General features: G+C 41.7%; 1 long non-coding RNA gene and 1 pseudogene across 1 annotated transcript in view; one reads left to right on the top strand and one right to left on the bottom strand.

The window, feature by feature from the left end:
• Positions 1-7,281: 7,281 nt before the first annotated feature.
• LOC138830352 (large ribosomal subunit protein uL24m pseudogene) lies at positions 7,282-7,752 on the top strand (annotated as a pseudogene).
• Positions 7,753-12,179: 4,427 nt separating this feature from the next.
• Positions 12,180-25,934, bottom strand: part of LOC138830612 (uncharacterized) — a 76,411-nt gene continuing 62,656 nt past the window's right edge. Inside the window, exon 3 of the long non-coding RNA XR_011373041.1 lies at positions 12,180-12,357. This is a non-coding gene — a long non-coding RNA (uncharacterized lncRNA). The remainder of the gene's footprint in view (positions 12,358-25,934) is intronic.

The following is a 25,934-nucleotide window of genomic DNA, read 5'->3' as shown; positions in this document are numbered from 1 at the left end:
AATATGCCTTTCTTGACTTTTAGTCTATGAATATTCAAACCAAAGATTTTCTCTCTCTTTCTTTCTCCCTCCTTCCTTTCTTCTTTTTCGTGTGTGTGTGTGTGTGTGTGTGTGTGTGTGTGTGTGTGTGTGTGTGTGTGTGTACTAGAAGTTAGAGCTTCATACTCTCTTGCTTTTGCTGGTGTTCTACCACTTAAGCCATACTTTTAGCCCAGCTTTTTTGCTGATAAGTTGCAAATAAGAGTCTCAGCTTTGTCTGCCCACGCTTGCTTTGAACAATAATCCTCAGATCTCAGACTCATCAGTAGCTAGGTTTAGGAATAAAACCACCAATGCCAGCTTCATTTTTGTTGTCAGTGGTGATGGTGGTGGTGGTTATAAGGCTTAAACTCACAGCCTGGGAACTCTCCTTGAACTCTTTTGCTCAAGATTAGCCCTCTACCACTTTAAGCCACAGCGTCAGTTCTGGTTTTCTGGTGGTTAACAGGAGATACGAGTCTCAAGAAGTTTCCTGCCTGGGCTGGCTTGGAATTGCAATCCTCACATCTCAGCTTCCTGAGTAGCTATGACAACAGGTGTGAGCCACCAGCATCTGACCAGGTCATTTCTTATTGCTAATTTATAGTCTTCTTTTTCTAATGCTTAGCATACTGCCCATGACCTAGACAGACAGTAAAAAGATTGTTGAATGAATGAATACAAATGGACTTTGATTTCTTATTGCCCAATTTTTTTTTTATCATTTAGCAATGTTAGATAGCGAGGTGGCCATGTGGTGAAACTCTCCCATTTTTGCCCACCCTTTTCTGAGATTACCAATTTCCTGGCTTTGATTCTACATTAACCAGACACAGACCATCTGCCTGGCTAGACAAACCCAGCTCGAGACACCCTGTCCTGTTTATTCCTAGCTTGCCTTCCCAGCATCATCCCAGAATATGGGCCTGACACATACTGAATGTCTTCTCCATTTTCTAAAATGACATCTTGACAACATAGCTTGAGTGTCCATTCCCAAACACTTGGATTAGAGCCAGAAACACCTGGTCCAAATTCCTAAAACTGATTTTTTCCCCTACCCTTGTCATCTTTAGCATTTCAGCATAGAGGTGGCCCAGGGTAAATGTACAGGATGAAAATTTACATAGCCATGAGGAGCACTGATTTCAGGAGAGTGATTACTGCTGCAGGAGAAGGGAGTTAGGATGAGACCAGGGACAGGATTTAGAGACTTCAGCTTTCTAGGCGATGTTTTGTTTCTGAGACTTATTCTTTATATACCCATTGTACACTCATGTCTCATGTCTTTTTGCAATTCTAAAATGTTTCAATGAAGAAATGTAGAGGAGTAGAGGCATGGTTCAAATGGTAGAGCACCAAGCCACAAGCCAGAAAGCTGAGCAAGAGCATGAGGCCCTGAGATTAAACCGAATACTGGCATTCACACACACACACACACACACACACACACACACACACACACACACACACACACACACACACACACACACACACACACACAATCTAACAAAGAAATTTAGAATTACAGACGCTTAGCCTTTACCCTAGTGGATGCCAATAGGTGGGCCTGGCATGGAAACAGTACTGGCTTGATGGACAGTGGACCTTGAGGGACGTTATTAACTCAAAATGTTCAGCAGAGAAAGGAGAGGGACCATGGAGGACTTCTGGGCTCAGAGCCAACATCTTACACCACAAAGCTATAAGCTCAGTTTAAATGACTATGAAAGCCTGTGAACCTATTGTATTGACTAGTGAAAAGCCTCAAAATAGGCAATTCTCAGTTTATTAATTTACTTGCTGGCCTGTTGTTTGGAACCTGCAACAAGTTTTTCTATAGAAACAATATTATAAATGGTGGTTGTGCCCCAAAACAAGTCACAAAAGCTTACAGAAATGTTACGTACCTGAAATATTGTACTAATAACACTAAAGACCCTGACCACTATTTATAGCAGAGTTTCTATGGGAAAGTGCATTTAGACTTTTAATGCCTGTAACACACATTCCTCAGCCCTGCAAGTCCTCTGGAGTCTTGACCTTATTCTCACAGTGCTGATTCTTATCAGAATGATTCCATACATGCTGGAGGGCAGGCTGGCTACTTTCTGTTGCTACAGGACTCAAGCTGGATTTTCAAGCAATTCATCTTCAGTGAGCTAACCCAAACCCTTACTATTTACCCTCTCCTCAGATCTAAGTTTAGCCTTCAACCTAATAAGCACTATACAGTCTTTTAACATGCATGCCTTGCACATCCTATCATGCGCTGATTCATAAACTCTGTCACATTAGGGACCTAAGTTGTATGTTTCTAGGATGTGAGCTGAGATGACCAGGAATTCTGACATGGAAGTTTTGAGGACTAGTATGATTCCTGAGACATGAGGGAGAGGGGGAAAAAAGAAGACATCTAAGATAACCTCTGAATAGGGGATCCTATGATCAAGGAGAGAATTCCTCCTGATGTTGGTTGAAAAGAGATGAAAAATGTGCCCCAGGTTAGGACATGGGTGACTTGGACAAGAAGTATCTCAGAGAATGATACAGATCCTCAGATATTCTCACTTGGAGAACTGAAAACTGAAAGATCTCCATGGCATTTGGTGGGGGACCTAAAAACCAAACTATCATTTTCCTCATAGACCTGTTGGCTATGAAAGTTATTGTAGAAAACTTTCTTTCTATGTCCTCAGTGGTGAAGACAATAACATTCAGTGCTCATGGTGGCCAAAGGGGTGAGAGTTCAAGATCTGTCTCTGGGAGAGCTACAGAAGCCCATGCAGAAGAGCAGGAATCAGTCACTGGGACATGCGGGACAGAGAGTGATTTAGAACCGAGAGTATTAGAGCCCTGGTACCACACATAGCTCTTTTTTGGTAATAGTCATGATGAGCCCATTTCTTCCCCCTACTGTACAGTAATTATGGGTACAAAAATCAAACTGCCTTGTATTTTCCTAGCTGAGGAACTAGGTAGATGCTCTCCCAGGGCTCCAGCCTTGAACAGTGACTCAGACTCTGAAAATACAGTTTGCAGCTATTATCCTAGTCCTCTGCCTGCTGTCAAGCACTTCTTTTCCCCAAGCAGATTCTCCAACTTTCCCATTCATTCTATTGACTTTTCATCACCTTTTATAAACACTTGCTTTCTACTCAGATTATCCAGCGTGTTACTGTAGTGTGTGATGGAAGAACTCTGACTGATCCAGACCCCAATGCCAGAAGGTGGCTAGATCAAGGCAAATCTGTTGCTTTACAACTTAGACAGTTGTAGCATTTCATCTCCACACACAAAAATGGAAATTCGTATCATGGAAATGTAATGAGCTCAACTTTTGCCTGAGAAGGCAAAGGTGGGTAAGGAGAAAGTTACTATCAATATTATCCTCAAAACAGGAAACCAATCATAGCCCTGTCCTGTGCTATTCACTTGGATGATATTATAAATATTTTGATTATTATTCAATGGTATCAAGGGTTTGAGTTCATTTATTTAGGGGAAATCAATATATACAGTTGTATTAATGGAAAGAATTTTAGGGAAACAAGTAAATTGCAATGTCATTACTTTTTCACAATTTAAAAGGCCTGAATTAAAATTCAGTGTTCATTTTAGAATAACAACTAAGACAAATATATCTGGAAATAGGTCTGCTTAATTAAACCCAACAGTTGGTCAAATAAAATGAAGTATGCTTCAATTCAACCAGTTGGCATTTCTCTTTGCACTGTGATTAGCAGACTGGGTGGCTGAGCTTGTCTGAGAAAGGGCAGCCTTCTTTAACCCTTTGTGCCAGATCCAGAGAGGTGCTATCCACCTCATCAGATGGTGTGCTGGGCTTTATCCCAGGGGATATCCTGGTCCTCGGCTCATGGGGTAGCCCGGTCCTTAGGCAAAGGAGGGGATGTTTCACATACCAATGGAGCTCAGTTTTGTGACTACTTCAGATGGAAATGAGGATAAACTCAGGGATTTTAGGCAGCTTTCTCTGTTCACACTGGTCTCTCCTACTTGACATGAAGCCACCATCACACAGGTAGAAACCAGGGACATACAATGTTTGAATGCTGCCTCTAGATTTCTAGCTTCCATTGGAGGCTCATGAGCCAACCATAGCTTGGAAAAGACATTCTTCCTCTCTCTTCTGCCATAGCTTTCTTTATTATAATTTGGAGCTCCCCTCAGCCCCATCACCAAACACACCCTATCTCACCTATGATCTGAATTCCAAGAGCTCTGGATGGATGTAGAACATGTAGAGAAGTGCTTTAGAAACAGAAGACAAAAAAGAAAAAAGCCAGAAGTGGCGCTGTGGCTCAAGTGGTAGAGCGCTAGCCTTCAGCTGAAGAGCTGAGGGACAGCACCCAGGCCCAGAGTTCAGGCCCCACGACTCGACCCAAAAAAAAAAAAAAAAGAAACAGAAGACAGGAGGGGCTGGGAAGGTGGCTCAGTGGTAGAGTACTGGCCTTGCATGCATGAGGCCCTGGGTTCAATTTCTCAGCACCACATAAGCAGAAAAAGAAGTGGCACTGTGGCTCAAGTGGTAGAGTGCTAGCCTTGAGCTGAAGAGCTGAGGGACAACGCCAAGTCTCAGAGTTCAGGCCCCATGACCGGACCCAAAAAAAAAAAAAAAAAAAGAAAAGAAACAGAAGACAAGGAGTTTCCCTGTTACGTAAGTGAGATCATATCATAGATCAGGTGTCTTGTGCTGATCTTCCCAGAGGCAGAGATTTTCAGCAGGTGTAAGTGACCTCCTCCTTTTTGTGCAGGTTTTTTATCAGCCTCCCTCCCTCCCTCATCCCTGAGCCAGTGCCCTTTATAATAGTGAACAGGAAATTCTGTCTCAGTAGAATAACCATTTCTATGAATCTTCCATCTGTGATTGCTGTCTGCTCCATTTATCTCTGACTTCTGGCAAAGGTCTTTGAAAAACAAAAACTTCAAGGAGCTGACAACTTTACCTCAGATCTGGAAGAAAAATGAAAGACTATTTTGGAAATATTAAGTCTAAATCACAGTATTAATCTGAGCGCCAGTGGCTCAGTCCTTTATTTTTTTATTTTTAAGGTCCAGTTGTGGGGCCTGAACTCTGGGCCTGGGCGCTGTCCCTCAGCTCTTCAGCTCAAGGCTAGCACTCTACCACTTGAGCCACAGCGCCACTTCCAGCTTTTTTCTTTTTGCTTATATGGTGCTGAGGAATCGAACCCAGGGCCTCATGTATGCAAGGCAAGTGCTCTACCACTGAGCCACCTTCCCAGCCCCTGGCTCAGTCCTTTAATTCTAGCTACTTAGGAAGCAGGGATCTGAGGATTGCAGAGTGAAGCCAGCCAGGTCAGGAAAATCCTTGGGATTCTTTTTTTTTTTTCTTTTTGCTTATGTGGTGCTGAGGAATCGAACCCAGGGCCTCATGCATGCAAGGCAAGTGCTTTACCACTGAGCCACCTTCCCAGCCCTCCTTGGGATTCTTGTCTCCAGTTAACCACCCAAAAGCCAGAGGTGGGGCTGTGGCTCAAGTGGTATAGCAATAGCCTTGAATGAAAAAGCTAAAGAAAGGACAGGGCCCAAGCCATGAGTTCAAGCCTCAATACTTGAACTCAGTACAAAAAATAAAATAAAATGAATCAGTCACAGCATTGCCTTTTGCCCATATAGCTTCTCAGTCATTTAATGAACAGTATCTCAATTGACTTTTGGGGAGCCATGTTGTACCTGCAAGATGTCCTAGGATACATCCCCACTTGACACAAACCCATGAGGCAGGTTCTTTGGCCACTAGCCACAGCACCACTCCAGGCCAACTCTAAGGACCATGCCAGAGATCCCCATAGTTATCTACTTGTACTTTGTACTCAGCCAGGGTCACTAAAAGTAGTAAATTATTCCTGGTATTCCTACAGGCCTCTGCTTTCACTGTACCAAATTTAATCTTACCAAAGAAAAAAAAATTTTCATACAATGCAGAATTAGATAAAGAAGGTTCTAGCAAAAACAGAAGACTTCGTTTCTTTTTTAACTTTGGCTAACACCGAACAGCCCTACACCATTGAAACCACTGCCTTTAACAGAGGAGTGGGGCCTTTCTGTCCCAGAATAAGGGAGCTGGGGAGGAAACAAGCCTGATAGATGCCAACTACATGAGAATAGGAGTCACGTGTCCTGGACACCTCACAGATGTGGAAGCAGGTAGCCAGTGTCCTCTCATAATGCACTTGGACCACTAAAACCTGAAGCACAGCTGGGCGCTGGTAGCTCACACCTGTAATCCTAGCTACTCAGGAAGAGATCTGAGGATTACAGTCCAAAGTCAGCCTGACAAGAAAGTCAGTGAGACTCTTATCTCCAATTAACCACCAAAAAAACTGCAAGTGGTGCTGTGGTTCAGAGTGGTAGAGTGCTAGTCTTGAATAAAGAAGCTCAGGAACAGTGCCCAAGCGCTGAGTTCAAGCACCACAACCAAAACAAACAAACAAAACCTGAAGCAGCTGAAATAGTCAAGTGAGTCCCTTTCTTTGAGTGTTTCTATTTTTACCTTCTTTTATAAATTAAGCAATGAAATGGCCAAGTGGCCATTGTCTACTTCAAAGTACCAAGAAGTACAGGAAACATCTTTATTCTTGGAATTCTTCCTGTGGCCACAACTAACAAAAGCAATCCAAAGGCTGATGTTCATAGCACATAGACTTAAGTCCTGAGACAGAATCAGTCACCTACTTAGAGTAAATCATGGAGACCTCAACTACCATGAAACCCTCTTGGCCAGGGCCAGGGGCTGTAATTCATAAGAGAGGAGCTCTGTCACATGTATTTCATCTTTCTATACGGCTATACTGACACTCATCTCATATATCTGCAAGAGAAATGCACTAGGAGGATTATGAATGAATTCAAGGCCAGCCTGAGTTACATAGCAAGTTCCAGACTAGCCTAGCTACATCGAAAGATCCTGTCTCAAAAATACACTTGTACCCCTTCCCGCCTGCCCCCCAGAATCCTGCTAATTAAAGCATATGAAAATAAAATCTTAAAACATCAACAGAAATACGATGTAATGACCATCTTATTTTTCAGATAAGAAAACCTTTTGTGAGTGCCGAAGTTACCCACGGCCGCTCAGCCGCACGGGAAAAGAGCTGACAAAGAAAAATGGAGTCATCCACTAGTTAGGTGATTTCTCACAGCCTCCAACCATGCGTCTGTCTCTCTGCTGTGCTCGCCCTGGCATCCAAGGTTACTCTAGCCCTTCACTACCAATATGGGATGAACTGCCCAGGCTCCCTAGCAGACAAGAGGAAGAACCTTCTGTGGAGGAGGCTGTGTCCACTGCCTGTGGAACCCATCGCTGATGAGGACCGGCACCTGTTCTGTGGGGATACAGTGGAAGTCTTAAAAGGCAAGGATGCTGGGAAACAAGGCAGAGTGCTTCAAGTTATCCAGCAGCGAAACTGGATGGTCCTGGAGCAACTAAACACACATTACCGCTACATTGGCAAGACTCAGGATCATCCAGGAACCATGATCCCTACTGAAGCACCACTGCTCCACAATGAGGTCAAGCTAGTAGATCCCCTGGACAGGAAACCTACCGAGATTGAGCGGAGATTTACTGAGGCAGGACAGTGGGTTCGAGTCTCCACAAGATCAGGAAGAATTATCCCCAAATCTGACTTGCCCAGATCTGCTGGCATTGTCCCTGAAACCTGGATTGATGGCCCCAAGGACACATCGTAGAAGATGCTCTAGAAAGACCTTATGTTCCTCGTCTAAAGACACTAGAGGAGGAGGTGATGGAAGCAATGGGGATCCAGGAAACTCGGAGATATAAGGAAGTCTATTGGTATTGACCAAGGAGAACAGCTTTCTTCTGCTATCTTTATTTTGAAGGCGATGGCAACTTTTCCTCAGATATTAATAAAGAGCCCTGAACCCTGAAAAAAAAAAAAAGAAAATCTTTTGTAATCTTCAAATCAGTCAGAATGTCAAATCAGAATGCCAAAAAAGATACAAGTACATCAAATAAATATCTTCGTTGTGGCTACATATCATTTCAATATTTGAAATAAATGCCAATCATTAATGTGAGAAGATACTTTCAAATATTTATATTGCTTTTACATAAATGTATAAGAAAAACACTGATTGTGGTTTATAAAAATAGGTGAAAGAGGGCTGGGAAGTTGGCTCAGTGGTAGAGCGCTTGCCTTGCATGCCTGAGGCCCTGGGTTCGATTCCTCAGCACCACATAAGCAAAAAGAAAAAACCCGGAAGTGGCGCTGTGACTCAAGTGGTAGAGCATTAGCCTTGAGCTGAAGAGCTGAGAGACAGCGCCCAGGCCCAGAGTTTAGGCCCCACAACCGGACCACCCAAAAAAAAAAAAAATAGGTGAAAGAAGCAAGGCAAAGTGTTACAGGCTGTAATCCCAGCACCAGGGACACTGAGGAGAGACAATCATGAGTTCAAGGCTAACCTGACTACCCAGCAAGACCGAGTCCCAATAAACAAAACAAAACAAAAACAAAAGAAAAAGCAGCTAAGCCGGGCGCTGGTGGCTCACGCCTGTAATCCTAGCTACTCAGGAGGCTGAGATCTGAGGATCGCGGTTCAAAGCCAGCCCGGGCAGGAAAGACCATGAGACTCCTATCTCCAATAAACCACCAGAAAACCAGAAGTGGCGCTGTAGCTCAAGTGGTAGAGCGCTAGCCTTGAGCTGAAGAGCTGAGGGACAGCGCCCAGGCCCAGAGTTCAAGTCCCACAACCAACCAAAAAAAAAAAAAAAACAGCTAAAAGACTTGAGCAAGCCAGGCACCAGTGGCTCATGCTTGTAATCCTAGCTACTCAGAAGGCTGAGATCTGAGGACCCTGGTTCAAAGCCAGCCCAGGCAGGAAAGCCCATGAGATGCTTATCTCCAATTAGCCACCAGGAAATTAGAAGTAGCACTTTGGCACAAGAGTAGAGCACTCACCTTGAGCTGAAGAGTTGAGGGACAGCGTCCAGGCCCAGAGTTTAAGCTCCATGAGTGACAGAAAAAAAAAAAAAAAAAAAAGAACTTGACAGTATTCAACCACCTTCATCCTTCTTGCATTCTTTTACACTTGTCTATATTTTCCATATTTTAGTAGTCTAAATTGTTTCTAGACTTCTGATTACAAGTACTTTCCCTTTTTGCTACAACTTCATACATGTAATGTCCTTAATGTCCTTATTGGATAATTATATGTTAAATAACTGTGTTTTCCTATTTTATCTTAGCACAGGATTGAATTAACCAAGAGTTTATTGTAAGCCTGAGATAATAACTTTAAAGTTTATCTGAATTTTGGGGAGCACTTTCAGCCTGCAGGATAGATGCTCTCTCTGTCAAAGGCTCCTGCCATCTGTTACTTTTGCCTCAGGTCAGATCTCTAGGCTAAATCTTTTATCTTGCTCTCTTGTCTTTATCTGACTTCTGTATAGTTTCTTCAACTCAAATCTGGTGTTTAATCTACTCCCAGGCTCTTGTCTTGTTGTCTGAATGGCTTGCTCTCATAGAGACCCTAGAACCTTAACCTAGACAGAGCCCATGCAGGGATTACCTGAAGCTCTGAATTTTGGAAATCTCTAGAACTCCTCATCTGGCAGTGTGCCAACTATAAGCCAGTAAAACAACCCTTTTCACTTCAAGTATAGTTTCTAGCCCAGTTGAGAAAGTGCCTGTGCCTAATCCTCATCCCCATGATTCTGCACCCTCCAGTAGTTGTAGGTTAGGGTGTCTTTGCTGTCAGTGAGTTTCAACACTAGATTCTGCTACAATGTCCCCAGGCCTATCAGCGCCCTCCTGTGACAAGTTAAAGGCAACTGCCACCAAATCCTGGCAAGTCCTTATATCTGCCAGGTCCCTTATAATTCCCACCTGTAGCTTGCTGATGGAGAAATTTACCAGAAGAGGAAAGAGAAGCTTAGAAGTCAAAGTTAGAGGCCAAGATCTTTCTGTTCCTTTACAGCTATTATCTTGGGTAATAAGTTCAAAATTAGAACACCTGAGTCAGGAACATTGGATGCTTCCTAATCACTAAATCATATCGTCACTAGAAAATTAGAATTCAAGAGATTTGTACCTGTAATTAGTGAGAAAAAAAAAAGTAGTGGAAGTATTGCTAAAGTGGTAGAGTACAAACAAACTAACTGGAATGCAAGGCCGTGAGCTCAAGCCTCAGTACCAGTAAAAGAAAGGCAAGAAACAGAGAGACAGATAGTGAAAGAATGAGAGAGATAGTAAAAGAGCAAGAGAGGGAAGGAAGAAAGGAAGGAAGGAAGGAAGGAAGGAAGGAAGGAAGCAAGGAAGGAAGGAAGGAAGGAAGGAAAGAAGGAAGGAAGGAAGGAAGGAAGGAAGGAAGGAAGGAAGGAAGGAAGGAAGGAAGGAAGGAAGGAAGGAAATTTAGTTGAGTTAAAAGAAACAGATGGACTTCCAAGTCCTAATGAGGCCCCTAAGACTGGAGCATCCTGTCCTCCAGACTGAGGTGTATCATCAGACACCAGTCCTTCCAATAAACCACCCTTTTTAGGTCTGTTTGATGTAGTTTTCTACCCCTTGCAAAGCAGGGATGCTACCAAAACAAAAAGCAAGCAGGCTGCTTTTGAAGTGAGCCCAGGTATTAACCACTGAAAGTAATAGGAGATAGAGTACTGATGAAATCTCTGATCCAAACTTTGCTGTTCTGGTTGAAAAAAAACTACTCAGTCAGATTATTTGAGACAAATTGCTTATTACTCTGAGACATGTTCAAGGAAAAAAAACCCAACCATGTGTGTATTCAAAGGTATACAAGTCACCTGAACCAGAACGTCTGCAGCTGAGGTAGTACTGCAGCAGTGGCACTAACGACAGCCTACGGCCTCTCTCTCTCTCGGGGGTTTTTGACCTTCAGTGAATCAGCACTACCATCTTTCTGGGCCTGCCTTCTCAACTATTCATCCTGCACCTGGCTGTGAAAATAGCCATCTAGCTACTGCACCTCTATGGCTTTTTGATTCTGGTACATACTAAACTCTAAATTTCCCTTTGTGTTGCTTATTACAAATTCCCAAGAGAGAAGACTTGACTTCTTTTTGGTGTGTGTGTGTGTGTGTGTGTGTGTGTGTGTGTGTGTGTGTGTGTGTGTGTGTGTGTGTGTGTGTGTGTGTGTGTGTGTGTGTGTGTGTGTGTGTGTGTGTGTGTGTGTGTGTGTGTGTGTGTGTGTGTGTGTGTGTGTGTGTGTGTCCCTTAGCTATTTTTGCTCAGGGGCTCAAATGCTGCTTAACTGGAGGTAAGAATCTCATGGACTTTCCTGCTAGAGCTAGTTTTGATCCTTGAGCCTCAGATCTCAGCTTCCCGAGTAGCTAGGATTTATAGGCATGAGCCACCAGTGTCTGGCATGCTTATCTGTTTAAACCAAAGTACAGAGACAAAGGTTGCTGCATATAGTTTATAGGTACCTTCTTGGAAGACCAGGTGTCCAGTGAGCTGTGGGCCTGGTATGTAACTCACTGTCCACTCAGGAAGAGATTTTACCAGGGAGGGATATGGGCATGGCCAGTAACATTTGTCATCTCTAATCAAGTTCAGGTAACTGTAGTTTGAACTCTTGCCAATAAGAACAATTAACCACGTTGTAAACATGGGCAACCCATTCCCCACAGACCCTCTCTAATTATCTCGGGTTGGCATGAGAGTTCACCTTCTGGTGCTTGCAGGCACGTGTGCCATCCTCCACCTCACAGTATACCTTCTTCAAGTCCCCAGTCCCTCCTGCACCTGCCTTAAATACTCTGCAGTGAGCTAGACTACTCCACTCAGTTGGGAGTCTATTAATTTTTTTCTCCCCTTAACCACACTAAAGACTTTGCTTAGGAAAGCATTTTGAAGATTTAGAAAGCGACTGCTCAGTCTGTTTAGGATTTATATCCCAAACAGATGTGCCAAGAAGTCATAGGAATCAAACTGCTGTTCTGTGAGTAGAATAATGTATTAACTTGCCTTTTAGTAGTTTCGATCACACAGCTGTACAAATTGCAGTGGAGTCTTCATAGCTAAAGATGCTTTTTATCAAAAACACGTCACTCAAATTGGGTATGGGAGCACATGCCCAGTACTCAGGAGGCTGAAGCAAAAAAAAAAAAAAAAAAAAAAAATCCCAAGAGTTCAAGACCAGTCTGATCTACACAGGGGAACCCTGATTCAAAAAAACAAATATACAAAAATCCAACAAACATAACAAAAGGAAAAAAAATCATAGCTCCTTCAGGGTAAAAGTTATAATATGCAGATATACTGGGAATATTCATGCATCCAGCAGTCTTGTGGAAATATGTCTTATTGCCTGAAAGAAAATCATCCAGTTAGTGTAGATATGTTTGTATTTACTCACCTTGAGGAATCCTCTGCCCTTCATCATAATAATAAACTGGATTTTTTTAAGTGCCAATAATTAAAAATATCCTCCTAAATAAAGCCAAGTGACAATGGCTCACATTTATAATCCTAGCTACTTAAGAGGCTGAGATGTGAACATTGAGGTTTGATGCCATCCTGGGTAGAAAAATCTGAGACTCTTTTTTTTTTTTTTTTGGGTCCGGTCGTGGGGCCTGAACTCTGGGCCTGGGTGCTGTCCCTCAGCTCTTCAGCTCAAGGCCACAGCACCACTTCTGGCTTTTTTCTTTTTTGCTTATGTGGTGCTGAGGAATCAAACCCAGGGCCTCATGCATGCAAGGCAAGCGCTCTACCACTGAGCCACCTTCACAGCCCCTAATCTGAGACTCTTATCTCCAATTAACTATCAAAAAGCCAAAACTGGAATTTAGTGCTGTAATCCTAGCTAGTTCAAAGCCAGCCTGGGCAAGAAAGTCCATGAGACTTTTTTTTTTTTTTTGGTCATGGGACTTGAACTCTGGGCCTGGGCGCTGTCCCTCAGCTCTTCAGCTCAAGGCTAGCGCTCTACCACTTGAGCTACAGCGCCACTTCCGGTTTTCTGGTGGTTTATTGGAGATAGGAGTCTCACGGTCTCTCCTGCCCGGGCTGGCTTTGAACCGCGATCCTCAGATCTCAGCCTCCTGAGTAGCTAGGATTACAGGCGAGAGCCACCAGCGCCCGGCATCCATGAGACTCTTATCTCCAATTAAACACCAAAAAGCTAGAAGTGGAGCTATGGCTCAAGTGGTAAGTTCTTGCCTTTAGCCAAAAAGGTCAGCAACAGCACTCAGGCCCCAACTTCAAGCCCCAAGACTATCACACAAAAAAGCCAGAACTTGGGGCTAGGAATGTGGCCTAGTGGTAGAGTGCTTGCCTAGCATGCATGAAGCCCCGGGTTTGATTCCTCAGTACCACATACACAGAAAAAGCTGGAAATAGTGCTGTGACTCAAACGGTAGAGCTCTAGCTTTGAGCTGAAGAGCTCAGGGACAGTGCCCAGGCCCCGAGTTCAAGTCCTATGACCGACAAAATAAAACCCAGATATGGAGACGTGATGCAAGTGACTCAAGTTGTAGAGCACTAGCTGAGAGCAAAACAACCAAATGAGAGCATAAAGTCCTGAGTTCAAACTCTACTACTAGCACCAGCAAAAGAAAACACAAACCTTGTAGATTCATCTTTGAGTCTGAGCCTCAGTTTCTTCAACTGAAAATTGGAATATTAGTATCCATTTTATGGGATCATTAGAGGTGGCAATGAGACAATGTTTATAAAAAGAGGTTAGGCAGCTGTCCTATATAACAAGTAGTCAATAGATGTTACTATAGTTGTCATTAAATTTTAAATTTCTTTTGTTCTTTTTATTAGAGTACATTAGTTGTACAAGGCAGGGCTTCATTGTGCCATTTCCACACAAGTACAATCTTACTCCCCAACACTGTTCCTTATCTCCTCTCCTTTCTTCAATAATTTCAACAGGCTAAATTGTTCTATTTTCTTTTCTTTCTTTCTTTCTTTTTTTTTTTTTGCTAGTCCTGGAGCTTGAACTCAGGGCCTGGACACTGTCCCTAAAGCTTCTTTTGCTCAAGGTTAGAATTCTACCACTTGAGCCACAGGGCCACTTCCAATATTTTCTGCTTATGTGGTACCGAGGAATTGAACCCAGGACTTCATGCACAGTAGGAAAGTACTCTACCACTAAGCCACATTCCCATGCCTGTTCTATTTTCATACATACAAAAAAGTGCTTCAAGCATAATTGACCTCCTTCACCCTCCTTGTTTACTCAATTCCCTCCCACAGGTACCTACACACTCCCCAGCAAAGCCCATTTTAGATTCCTGTCATCCGTGTGTGTGTGTGTGTGTGTGTGTGTGTGTGTGAGAGAGAGAGAGAGAGAGAGAGAGAGAGAGAGAGAGAGAGAGAGAGAGAGAGAGAGAGAGAGAGAGAGAGAGAGAGAGAGTGGGTGTGTATTGATTTTTCCCCCCTTTTTCTTTCAGACAAGATCTAACTTACCCAGAGTGGGCTTGAACTCATGATCCTTCTGTCTTGGCCTCCCAACTAGCTTTATTTATGCCTGGGATTAAATTTCATTTCTCACCTTATATTTTAAGGTGTTTTTCACACATTTCTCCTTATAGCCTAAAAACAATGTGTGGGTGGCATGGTGGTGATTATATTCTCATTTTATAGCATAGTGAATAGTAAAGAGATGTCAGTGACTTTTATAAAACCCCATGGACATAGGCCACATCTCTGACCTCTAGTTGAGCGTTGTTTCTGCACAGTACTTAAGTTCTGTGACAGGGATGTTAGTGAAAGGAGCAGCTTTAAGTTATGCTAAAGGAAAAATCCTCCACAATTGTCATCTAAGAATAGTTACTCCACTAGAAATACTGTGTGGGCATCTATTTTTGGCAGCCTGCAAAGCTAGAGGGCCCATTAGAAGGGATACAATTAGATCTCTTTTTTTCTAAGCAAGCACTTATCATGAGCCACACCTTTAGCCCTTTTGCTTGTGTGCCATTTTCCCAAATTACATTTTTATTATCTTTATTGTATTTTGTTTTTGAGATAGGATCTCCCTAACTTTGCCAGCTACTGGCACCCTGCCTAGGTTTCTATTGTAATAAAAGAGATTTACTTCCTACGTGGATGTTATTTGTACTAGACTAAATTTACATATTAATCAATTTTAGTTAATTTTATGCAAATATGTCTGCTGATATTTGAGTATTTTTCAGATTGTTTGGAAAATGGCTAAACTAAAATCAGCATTTAACAATTAGAAAGTGAAATCAAAGTTATTATTTTTATATTATGTCTGAGAGGAAAAACTCTGAAAAGGTAGTGTTAATTCTTAAAATAAATTCCAACTTACTCACCAATTTAAAATGATTTTTCTTGTTTTCTATATTTCCCCTGTACTTTAATAGTTTGTAATTATCACTAAAATTATCTTTGAGTTGGATGAATTACCTGGCTCCAATATAGTTTTACTTGTGTGTGTGTTTGTGCATATTTAATGTGATGAGACTTACACTATCTTTTCAAGTTCATAACTTGCTCTCCCTTCAAAAATTCTATCAAAAAATTTCAGAATCTCATATCCACTTATGGGAGAATGTTTACTAGCCATAACACATGCGATTTTCCCTTCAAGAAAAGTGAGGATTAATTTGTTTCCATAATGGTAGGCTACTTTAGTGGTTTATTAGTATTTATTCATTGTGAGTTGTAAGAAATTATTCTTAAAATTTCTGTATAACGCCGGGTGCCAGTGGCTCGCTCACGCCTGTAATCCTAGCTACTCAGGAGGCTGAGATCTGAGGATCGAGGTTCAAAGCCAGCCCAGGCAGGAAAGACTGTGAGACTCCTATCTCCAATAAACCACTAGAAAACCAGAAGTGGTGCTGTAGCTCAAGTGGTAGAGTGCTCAACTTGAGCTGAAGAGCGCAAGGACAGTCCCCAAGCCCAGAGTTCAAGCCCCACGACCAACCCAAAAAATTTTTTTTTCTGTATAACATTTCATTCTTTTCAGTATCAATAAAATGTGAAATTATAATTTACTATAAAAATAGAAAGTAATTCTTCATAGATAATTAAGTTAAACGTATGTGTGTGTGTGTGTGTGTGTGTGTGTGTGAGAGAGAGAGAGAGAGAGAGAGAGAGAGAGTATATGCATGCGCATATATGCTGACACTGGGGCTTAAACTCAAGGCCTGAGCACTATCCAAAAGATAAGGATCTCCTGGACTTTCATTCTTGGGCTGCTTTCAAACCAAGATCCTCAAGAAATATAGGCATGAGCCACCAGCAGCCAGTTTAAGCTAAAATCTTAAAAATCTGAGTCTGTATTTCCTAATGCATTCAGTCTCATGTATCATCTATGAACCTCTCCTTGCACAGTTGGTTTTTAGTTTTTGAAAGTGATCATTAGAGAAGAAGGGCAAGAAGAGAGGATAATATGGAGGGGGTTAAAGATGATCAAATACATTGTATATAAAATATTATAAAGAAACCTACTATTTTGTACAATTGATATATGCTAATAATTTTTTTTGGTTGGTCCTGGGGCTTGAACTCTGGGCCTGGGTGCTGTCCCTCAGCTCTTCACTTCAAGGTTAACACTCTACCTCTTTGAGCCACAGAACCACTTTTGGTTTTCTGGTGGCTACTTGGAGATAAGAATCTCACGGACTTTCCTGCCTGGCTGGCTTTGAACTGTGATCCTCAGATCTCAGCCTCCTGAGTAGCTAGAATTATAGGTATGAGTCACTGGTGCCCGGCAATGCTAATAAATTTTAAAAATAAGTGTGATATCTATAATCTCATCTACTCAAGAGGCTAAGGCAGGAAGATCATAAGTTTGAGGCTAGGTTGGGCAATTATTTTGGGAGAAAGCCTCAAAATAAAATTAAGAAGACCAGACATAGTAGCTCACACTGTAATCCCAACTACTTGGGAGGCAGAGATCAGGAGGATCACAGTTCAAAGCTAGACTGGGCCAAAAGTTTGCAAGACTCCCAACTCAACCAATATCTAGGTATGGTAGTGCATGCCTGTCATCCCAACTCTTCATGGAAGCAAAAATAGGATGATCATAGTCAGACTAGCCCAGACAAAATCTTGAGACTTTAGGCTAGAGGCAAGATTCAAGCAGTAGAGGATCTGCCTACCAAGCACAAGTCCTGAGTTCAAAACCCAGGGCTGAAAAAAAAAAAAAGCAAGATGCTATTCCAAAAATAATTAAAGCATAATTGGGGGCATGACTCTAGTGGTATAGTGCCAGAGTTTCAACACAGTACTACAGCTCAGTAGTAGAGCTCTTGTCTAGCATACATGAGACCCTGGGTTCAGTTCCCAGTACAGTAAATATTCATTAAATATTGTGAATGTATAGTAGACCTTGAAATTTCAAGACATTTGTCCAGAGGCCTTTATGAGTCCTCAAATTTAAAAGAAATAAACCAGCAAAAATAAAAATGGCAAGAATATTCAGAGCAGGGCCAGAGGGGTGGGAAAGGGGGGAGCAAAGGGTGGGGGTGGGGGGGGAAGATGGGAAGGGATGGGAAGGGGAAACAAAGGAGGGGGCAACAATGCTTGATAAGAAAATGTACTCCTTACCTTGCCCATGTAATTGTAACCCCTCTGTACGGTATTTTCACAATAAAAAAAGACTATTCAGAGCACCTGAATAGTTAGTATGAGGCCCTAAGTTTAACCAGTACCACAAGAAAAAAAACAGCATCAACAACAACCCTTTCTAGCAGAAAATGGTCTACAGACAAAAGAAACAACTTACATAGGGAAAAGCAGGACACGAAAGAACTTTAAGGTGGAATCCTACTACACATATGACATTAAACTCTTTAGTTATAAATGATCATTCATTCCATTGCATTGACCTAGTGATCCTCAGCTAACTTTTTGATATCTTACTGATGTCACGCTATTAAGAATATGTTTATTTGCCGTGTGTGCAATGTCTCAATCCTATAATCCTAGTTATTTTGGAGATGGATGTCAAGAAATCATAGTTCATAAAAAGATTTCATGTGAGTCTATCTCCCTCAATGGCTGGACACAGTAGCACAAACCTATCATCACAAGCATGATAGCCGGGCACAGTAACATAGGATTGTCATCCCTAGAGACACAGCAAAGGACAAAGGAGGATCACAGGCCGGCCTGGACATAAAATGAGACTCCTTTGAGAATAAGCAAAAAGAGACTAAAGACATGGCTCAAGTGGCAGAGAGCCTGAAAGGCTTTGATTAAAGAAAAGTACCTAAGCCAAACTGGTCTAATTTTTGTAATTCATGATCTCAATGTGTGTGTCAAGTGTGAAGCACTTAAATAGAAGGCTGTCTCTTCATATGTGGGTGATGCACAGGTCACGCTGGGCAAGTAGAAGCAGAGGAATAATTACAAGAACAAAAGGACTTCAAGGTACCAGCTTTCTGCAGCACAGGTAGAGTCTCCATCTCTGAAGCATCACACTGAAACCAGATGCTTAGCTTTGTGACTTCCTCTTCTCAGGAGCCAAGATAAGAAGAAAAATATACCTAAGTCAGTTGGTGTTATCAGGAAGTGATTATTATTTTGTTGAATACATAATACCTTTGGGACTTTGGATGAAAGTATTCATTTAATGATTCCTGGAATGAATAAACATTCAACAAAGAGTCGTACATAAACTCTGCTTGCTTCAGGCTACCAGAGGCAGTTATGACTCTATCCTGTGTATTCTTTGTAATTTTTCTTTTTCATCTGATTTTTCCTTTTGTGTAGTGCTTGGGATAGAACTCAGAGGTTCATGTGTGATAATCAAGAGCTCTACCACTGAGCTGCATTTCAAGCCCCTTCTCTTTCTCTGAAAGTCATTCTCTCACCTAGGTATCCTTTAGGAATCAAGTTTAGATATAAAAAATGGCAGCTGAAATTTAGCCCTACAGAGAATAAATCACCTGATACAACTCCTTTCCATTAAGAGCAATCCACTAATAACCACGTAGGCTGCCTTTAAACTAACCTGATATTCAAGAGCCAGTGAAGTTGTAAATCTATGAGTCAAAGTCTTACCCTATCTAATTCTATGTTTTTAAGAGTTCCTGAAAGTGTGTACATTTGTGCATGTGTATGTGTGTGTGTGTGTGTTTCAGCACTAGAGCTTGAACTCAGGGCCTGAGTTTTTTTTGTTTTTGTTGTTTGGTTTTTTGTTGTTGTTGTTTTTGCTCAAAGCTAGTGTTCTACCACTTGAGCCACAGCTCGACTTCTGGCATTTTGGAGGTTAACTGGAGCTAAACGTCTCACAGACTTTCTTGTCTAGGCTAGTTTTGAACAGCAACACTGAGATCTCAGCCTCTTTAACAGCTAGAATTTTAGGTGTGAGCCATCAAAACTCAGCTGAAAGTACATGTGTACATTTGTAAATAACATTTTTCCAATATTAAGACTGAAATTACATATAGGGCTTTCTATTACTCTGCAGAACATGAACTTTTTTTTTGGAATGTTGGGGTTTGAACTCAGAACCTCATGTTTGCCTGATCACTTGAATCACACCTCCAGACCCTTATTTTTCATTATTTTTTGAATAATAAAAGGCCCATGATATTCCTCTTTACCATTCTCACATAGTCAGGATGACAGGTGTGTGCTACCAGGACAACCTAATTTTATTGGATGAGACTTTTTTTTTTTTAATTTTTTCCCTGGGCTGGTCTGGATCCTTTTGATCTAAGCCTCCTGAGTTATGCGTACTAGCCACTGTGCCCTACCTGTGTGTGTGTGTGTGTGTGTGTGTGTGTGTGTGTGTGTGTGTGTGTGTGTGTGTGTGTGTGTGTGTGTGTGTGTGTGTATATTTACCTCCAGCACCTGTAAGAGCTAAGGTCAGGAGTTTCATAAGTAAATGAACTGGATTGGTAGCAGTATTGGAAGAGCTGGATCAGAAGAGAAAAACAGTATGGGAATAATATACCAGACAGCAAATCTATACAATATACAAATAATATACCAGAGACCGAGGGTTAAAAAAAATGGGGAAAGACATGAGGGCAAGTATGAAACATAATAACGTTTATCCTAAGATACAGTTACACTTAAGATAGAGACTGTATTTCTAATCCTGCCCCACCTCGCCACTTATATTAAACTTAAACCTTGTTCAGTACCTAGAAGTCTCTTGCCAGAGCCCCTTAAAGGAAATTACATTCTTGGGAAAGGTTTCCACATTAAAAAAAATCTTATAAATAAATCCATCAGGTTTCTTACAAATGGACAACTGTTGCAATCCTCCCTTCCCCTCCCTCATCCTTTCTTCTTTCTTCCTCTTCCTCTTCCTTCCTCTCCTTATTTCCACCATGTCTCTGGTTTACCAGACGACTCTTGGTTCTGCCACCACCACAAGTAGGCTAGATAGTCACACAGAGGGCCTAGAAATCTCCTGTGGAGATGGCAGCAGCTGGAGAGGCCGCATTCAGGTGGAGCAGGGGAGTTAGAAGAGAAGCAGAAACTAGGCAGAGGGAGACAGCAGGAGCTGTCCCGCTCTGCCTCCAGTGGCTTCTATAGGGCAGATTCTGTCCTGTGAGGTCCAGAGTGTCCTCTTCTGTTCTCAGGACAGGAAATTCTCACCCTACCACCACTCCTGTCTCCCCTACCACCCTCCCATTGCTGAAACCTCTGTTCTTCCTCGAACTTCGAACTCCAACCCAACCCAAAAGATGATCTTTGGGCTGGGAAGGTGGCTCAGTGGTAGAGCGCTTGCCTTGCATGCCTGAGGCCCTGGGTTCGATTCCTCAGCACCACATAAGCAAAAGAAAAAAGCCGGAAGTGGCCCTGTGGCTCAAGTGGTAGAGTGCTAGCCTTGAGCTGAAGAGCTGAGGGACAGTGCCTAGGCCCAGAGTTCAGGCCCCACGACTGGACCAAAAAAAAAAAAAAAAAAGAAAGATTATATTTAAACTGTTCTCAATCCCCTCTCCCCAATTCACCTCACTCCCACCATCTTCCAGTGTAACTTTCTTTACCCCCTGAATTTCTGGAAGAATTCATGTCCCTTTCTTTATAGCACTGGTCACCTGGAGCCTTGTCATGCACTTTAAATCCTTGCTTCAATGCCTTTCTTGGATAAGACCCACATCTGGTTTATCTCTATATTCCTATGGCACCTGCTACAGTGCCTTTACATAGCAGGTACTCGATAACATGCCATGAAACAACTCCCTGGCCCTTGCTCCACACAGAAGCCATTTCCCTGGAGTCTGGGTGGGTGTTTATTCCAATTCCCTTGCATACTTGGGAATTTCCTCTGTCCCTCTCATCTTCTTTCTCAGTTCTTTCTCTCTCCAATTTCTATCTCCCACCCCCTGCTGCCCAGCCCAATCTCCTAATTAGGCCCACACAATGCTCCTTTAAAGACATGTTCTTTTGGCAGCTGCAAATCCTCCCCCCCCCCCTTCTGATGTTTATATCCTTAACTCTACTGATACAGGTTGCCCTGGAGGCTCACTCTAACCAGACTTCACCTGTTCAAAAGTGACAGGCAGAAAAGGCTTCACATCAGCTTGCTCTGCCTCAGCAGCCCTAGGGAGGGCTTATCTTGGAACTGAGCCCGACATTAATAACACGGTGAAGAGAGGAGACAAGAGTAGCACCTGCCTTGTAATCATCGTACATTAGCCTTTTTATGGAAGCAGTTTTTCTTGCAGGGGGCAAGACCTAACATGTTCTAGAAATAAATTCATGTAATGATAAGCTGGGTTCTATTGTAACTTATAGTTACCCTTTTGCTGATCTTAAAGTACCAAACATGAAAGAAAATATGCCTATAAGGACTGAATACTGTGATTTTGTTCAGTCAAGGCCTAGCACACACACACACACACATACACACACACACACACACACATGCATGCCTGTACACACATGGCCCCAAACACACACACACATGCCCAACACACATGCCCAACACACATGCACATGCATACCTATACACACATGCCCCCAAACACACACACACATGCCTGCAGATACATGCCCCCAACACACACACACACACACACACACACACACACACACACACACACACACTTTATAGAGAAATTTTTCTAACCATGACTCTGCTACAATTAAAGAGAACTTTGATCTGCCACTTTTTAACTGTGAGATTTCTGGGCTTATAGAAGTATACTTGTCTAGTTCCAGGCCCTACAGCAAGTAATTAAATCTGAGTAGATTTTTTTTTTTTTTTGTTCAGTAAGTGATTTCAGGACTTTCTTTGAACTCTTATCTCTTAATTCTTAGACATACCACCTACCTGAATTTCCCTTCTTAGGAAGAAGTTTCATTAGATAGTGTGATGTAGGGTGAGCAATTATACTGAAATTCCAACACTAACTAGAGCACACACTACTAGCTGTCTTTCCCAAACATAATAGAAGGACTCTCCTTCCATTCTGACAGAATCCCTGTATCAGGGAAGACATTGATGTGACAGCTGAAAGACCCGTTTCCCTTATAAACCTCAGGCCCTCCTGACTGAATCCTGGGCAATTAGATAAAAGCAGTTATGAAAGAGTTGCAACAGATTCCTTAGGTGTGAACTTAAATCAGATGCGAGGTATAGTCAATTTTCCCTTTGTGTCCCTGTATTGAACATGGATGTGATGGCTAGATTTCCAGAACCATCTTCAACCATCACTTGCTGTGTGCCAGAAGTCCATCTGACACTGATAACTGGTCTCTCTGATAACTGTGATGCTACCAGGCCTGCCCTAAACATCTCCTTCAAGTGAAAGATTAATGAGCTACCATATTAAACCATCGTTATCTTAAATTTTCATTTATGTACATCTGAATCTAATCGCTACTGATGAACATGCCTACTAACACATTTTATTGAGTTTTAAATGGACAAATCAGGGTGTAAACATCTTTCTTCCTCTCAAATACATTATTAAATGACCACAAGCCTATCTCTTTTAATTTTTAAATAATTTCCTTTGAGGCTATCGTGGCTGTAAAGAGGCAGGAGGAAGCTTCTAGATGCTGGTAAAGTTGGTTTCTTGAGGTATTCAGTTAGTGAAAATGTATTGAGTTGTGCTAAAGGTTTATGCATTTCTCTTAATACATTTTATACATCAATAAAAATTTAAAAATATATCGATTGTAAAAAAATTGAGTGGAATTACCAATTTACTTAAGATTAGAGATTTTAAAAGGCAAAACCTCTAGAGAATTGCAAAGATAAAATGGTGAATGAGAAATTAAATAATGAATGTAAATTATTTAGTGTTAATCTATTTAGTTATACATCCCATGAATGTATTTGGAAAACCTACTATACGCCAAGCACCAGGGATAAGTCCTACTGTTAGGACTAATTAGTGTAATTGCATTTTGTTTGTTTGTCCTGGTGCTCACAATCTCTCTGCTTCAGCCTCCTAACTGCCGAAGTCCATATTACACAAGTATAGAGGTACATATTACAGTTATATACCACTTACTTTATCTGGCTATTTACCTATTTTGTTGTGCTCCTCTTACTAGACTGCAAGTTTCGTGGGTGCAGAGACTAAACTGTTAAGTTCCTGTTATTCACATAGTTGTTTCTCAGCATCAGGCAAATGGTGGGTCTGTGTGTATGTATGTGTGTGCGCGTGTGTGCACACCGGTATATGCCAGCACAGGACCTAGCATGCTCTCATTTGTTTTTGTCATCACGGCTGGTACTTTATCTAAATTGAGCTAAACCTCTACTTTTTGCTGGTTAATTGGAGATGAGAGTCTTATGCAATTTTCTGCCTGGGCTGGCTTTGAACTTCAATCTTCAGATCTCAGCCTCCAAAGTAACTAGAATTACAGTTGTGAGTCACTAGTGCATACTATCAAATGTTGGTTCTTAATTGAACAATTAAGTGCATATATTACAGGTTAAATAACCTCTTGTAGACCAGTAGGAAAATGTATTTCAAATTCCAAACAACTGTCTTACAAGTGATCTTTTAGAATTCATTTGTAAATTAGGGGCAATCTAGGGCTCTCCAACATGAGTATTAAATCATGAACTACAAGGAGTATTTTAAGCAGTTTTCTTAAAGCTTCAAAAATTATGTAGTCTTTAACATAAGAGGGTGAAAATCATAATGCAATTATCACAAGAAACCATCAAAAGCCTCTAACCACAATGGTTAAAAAGAGTGGAACAGATTAACTTTTTGATATCATAATGAGAATGCAAACACTATGACTAACACATACCATATCAAAATAGAACATTTTCATTGCATGGAAAAAAGAAAAGATGTCTGTGTTTTAAGCAATCAAAGAACAAAATTGAAAATGCAAGCGACTGGAAAATGGCAGTCCACAGAAATTCTCTGTTAAAAAAATACAGTACATGTATAACTTACAACTTGTTAGTTAATTTTAAAGTTAAACACTTGGGGTTTTAAAAAATTACCTAGATTCCAGAGATCAATATCAGTTTGACATCTGCAACGGATCTATTTTGGGGTGTATTTTCAGCCCACAGTCCTTTCTGTTGAAATGGTTTCCTGACAAAAGAGCAGGCCTAGATAGTCATTTTTGTCAAGCACTTCAGTCATAGTTCTTTGGACAACTGGAGAATGTGCAACCCAGAAAGCACCAGTTGGAATCTTTACTCTGAGAACATGAATCAGTATACATTGAGTAGGTAGGTATATATGGGCTTCACAACGTGGCCTCGAGTAGAATTGAGGCAGAATTGGCATCGGTGACAGACCAAAGTTTACAAAAGTCAAAATTATGGTGACCAGAAAAGTAGAAGTGAGCAAAGGAAGCCTATTTTGAAACAAAGAAAAAGGAATCAATATGCAAACGACAGAGGTAAGAGCCTGTGGTCGGAGGGCAGGGTAAGGGAGTGAGGAGTTCTGTTTCTGAACTTTCAGTTCTCATGAGTAGAGGCTATCTCTGGTTTTTGCTTTTTTTTTTTCTTTCTTTCTTTCTGTTTCTTTTTGAGACAGGTTCTCACTAGGTAGCCCAGGCTGGCCTCAAATTCATGATCCTCCTGCATCAGCTTCCTGAGTGCTAGCATTATAGACACCAAGAACCAAGTTATTCATCAGTTAACTCTCCTGTCCTTGCCCAATGCCTTCAAACTTACTTGTATTTGAGTAAGTATTTCTTTAGCACTCACCATTTGCATTAAGACTATAGAAATCAAGGGGGAAATGATGAATTTATTGGTATCAAGTGGTCTAATTACAAAGAGTATAGAAGCAGATAATTATAATGCAGTGTAATGAGCAAAACAACAGTAGAGATAAGTGCAAGTTACCATGAAAGAAGAGGATCCAGGGCGAACCTCATCCAATGTTTTATTTGAATGAATGTATATTAAATTTTACATCTTGTAATCAAGAGAATCTCTGCTTGGATGCCTATTTAGATAAATACAGGCAGGTGCAAATGGCTCAGCCCTGTATCTTAAGACATTTAGGAAACTGAGATCTTAGGACAGTGGTTCGAAGCCACCCTGGGCAGGAAAGTCCATGAAATTCTTATTTCCACCAAAAAAAGCTGAAAGTGGAGCTGGAGTTCAATTGATAGAGAACTAGTCTTGAGGACAAAAGCTAAGGTACAATGTCCAGACTCTGATTTCAAGCCCCAGTACCGGCACTAAACAAATACATAAATATATTTAAATATGTAGGTATGGTTCCTCCTTTACTTGCTTGCTCTCTAGGACTTTAGGTTAAGAAAGCAAGCAGAGGGGCTGGGAAGGTGGGTCAGTGGTAGAGTGCTTGCCTTGCAGGCCTCAGGCCCTGGGTTCGATTCCTCAGCACCACATAAGCAAAAAGAAAAAAGCCAGAAGTGGCGCTGTGGCTCAAGTGGTAGAGCGCTAGCCTTGAGCCTTGAGCTGAGGGACAGCGCCCAGGCCCAGAGTTCAGACCCCACGACTGGACCAAAAAAAAAAAAAAAAAGAAAGCAAGCAAGCAGATTACC

Source organism: Dipodomys merriami, unplaced genomic scaffold (assembly GCF_024711535.1).
Source record: "Dipodomys merriami isolate MVZ:Mamm:240054 unplaced genomic scaffold, mDipMer1.0.p SCAF_19, whole genome shotgun sequence".
In the NCBI taxonomy this organism is placed as follows: domain Eukaryota; kingdom Metazoa; phylum Chordata; class Mammalia; order Rodentia; family Heteromyidae; genus Dipodomys; species Dipodomys merriami.
Note: the sequence above shows the minus strand (reverse complement) of the source record. Positions and strands in the feature narration are given on the sequence as shown.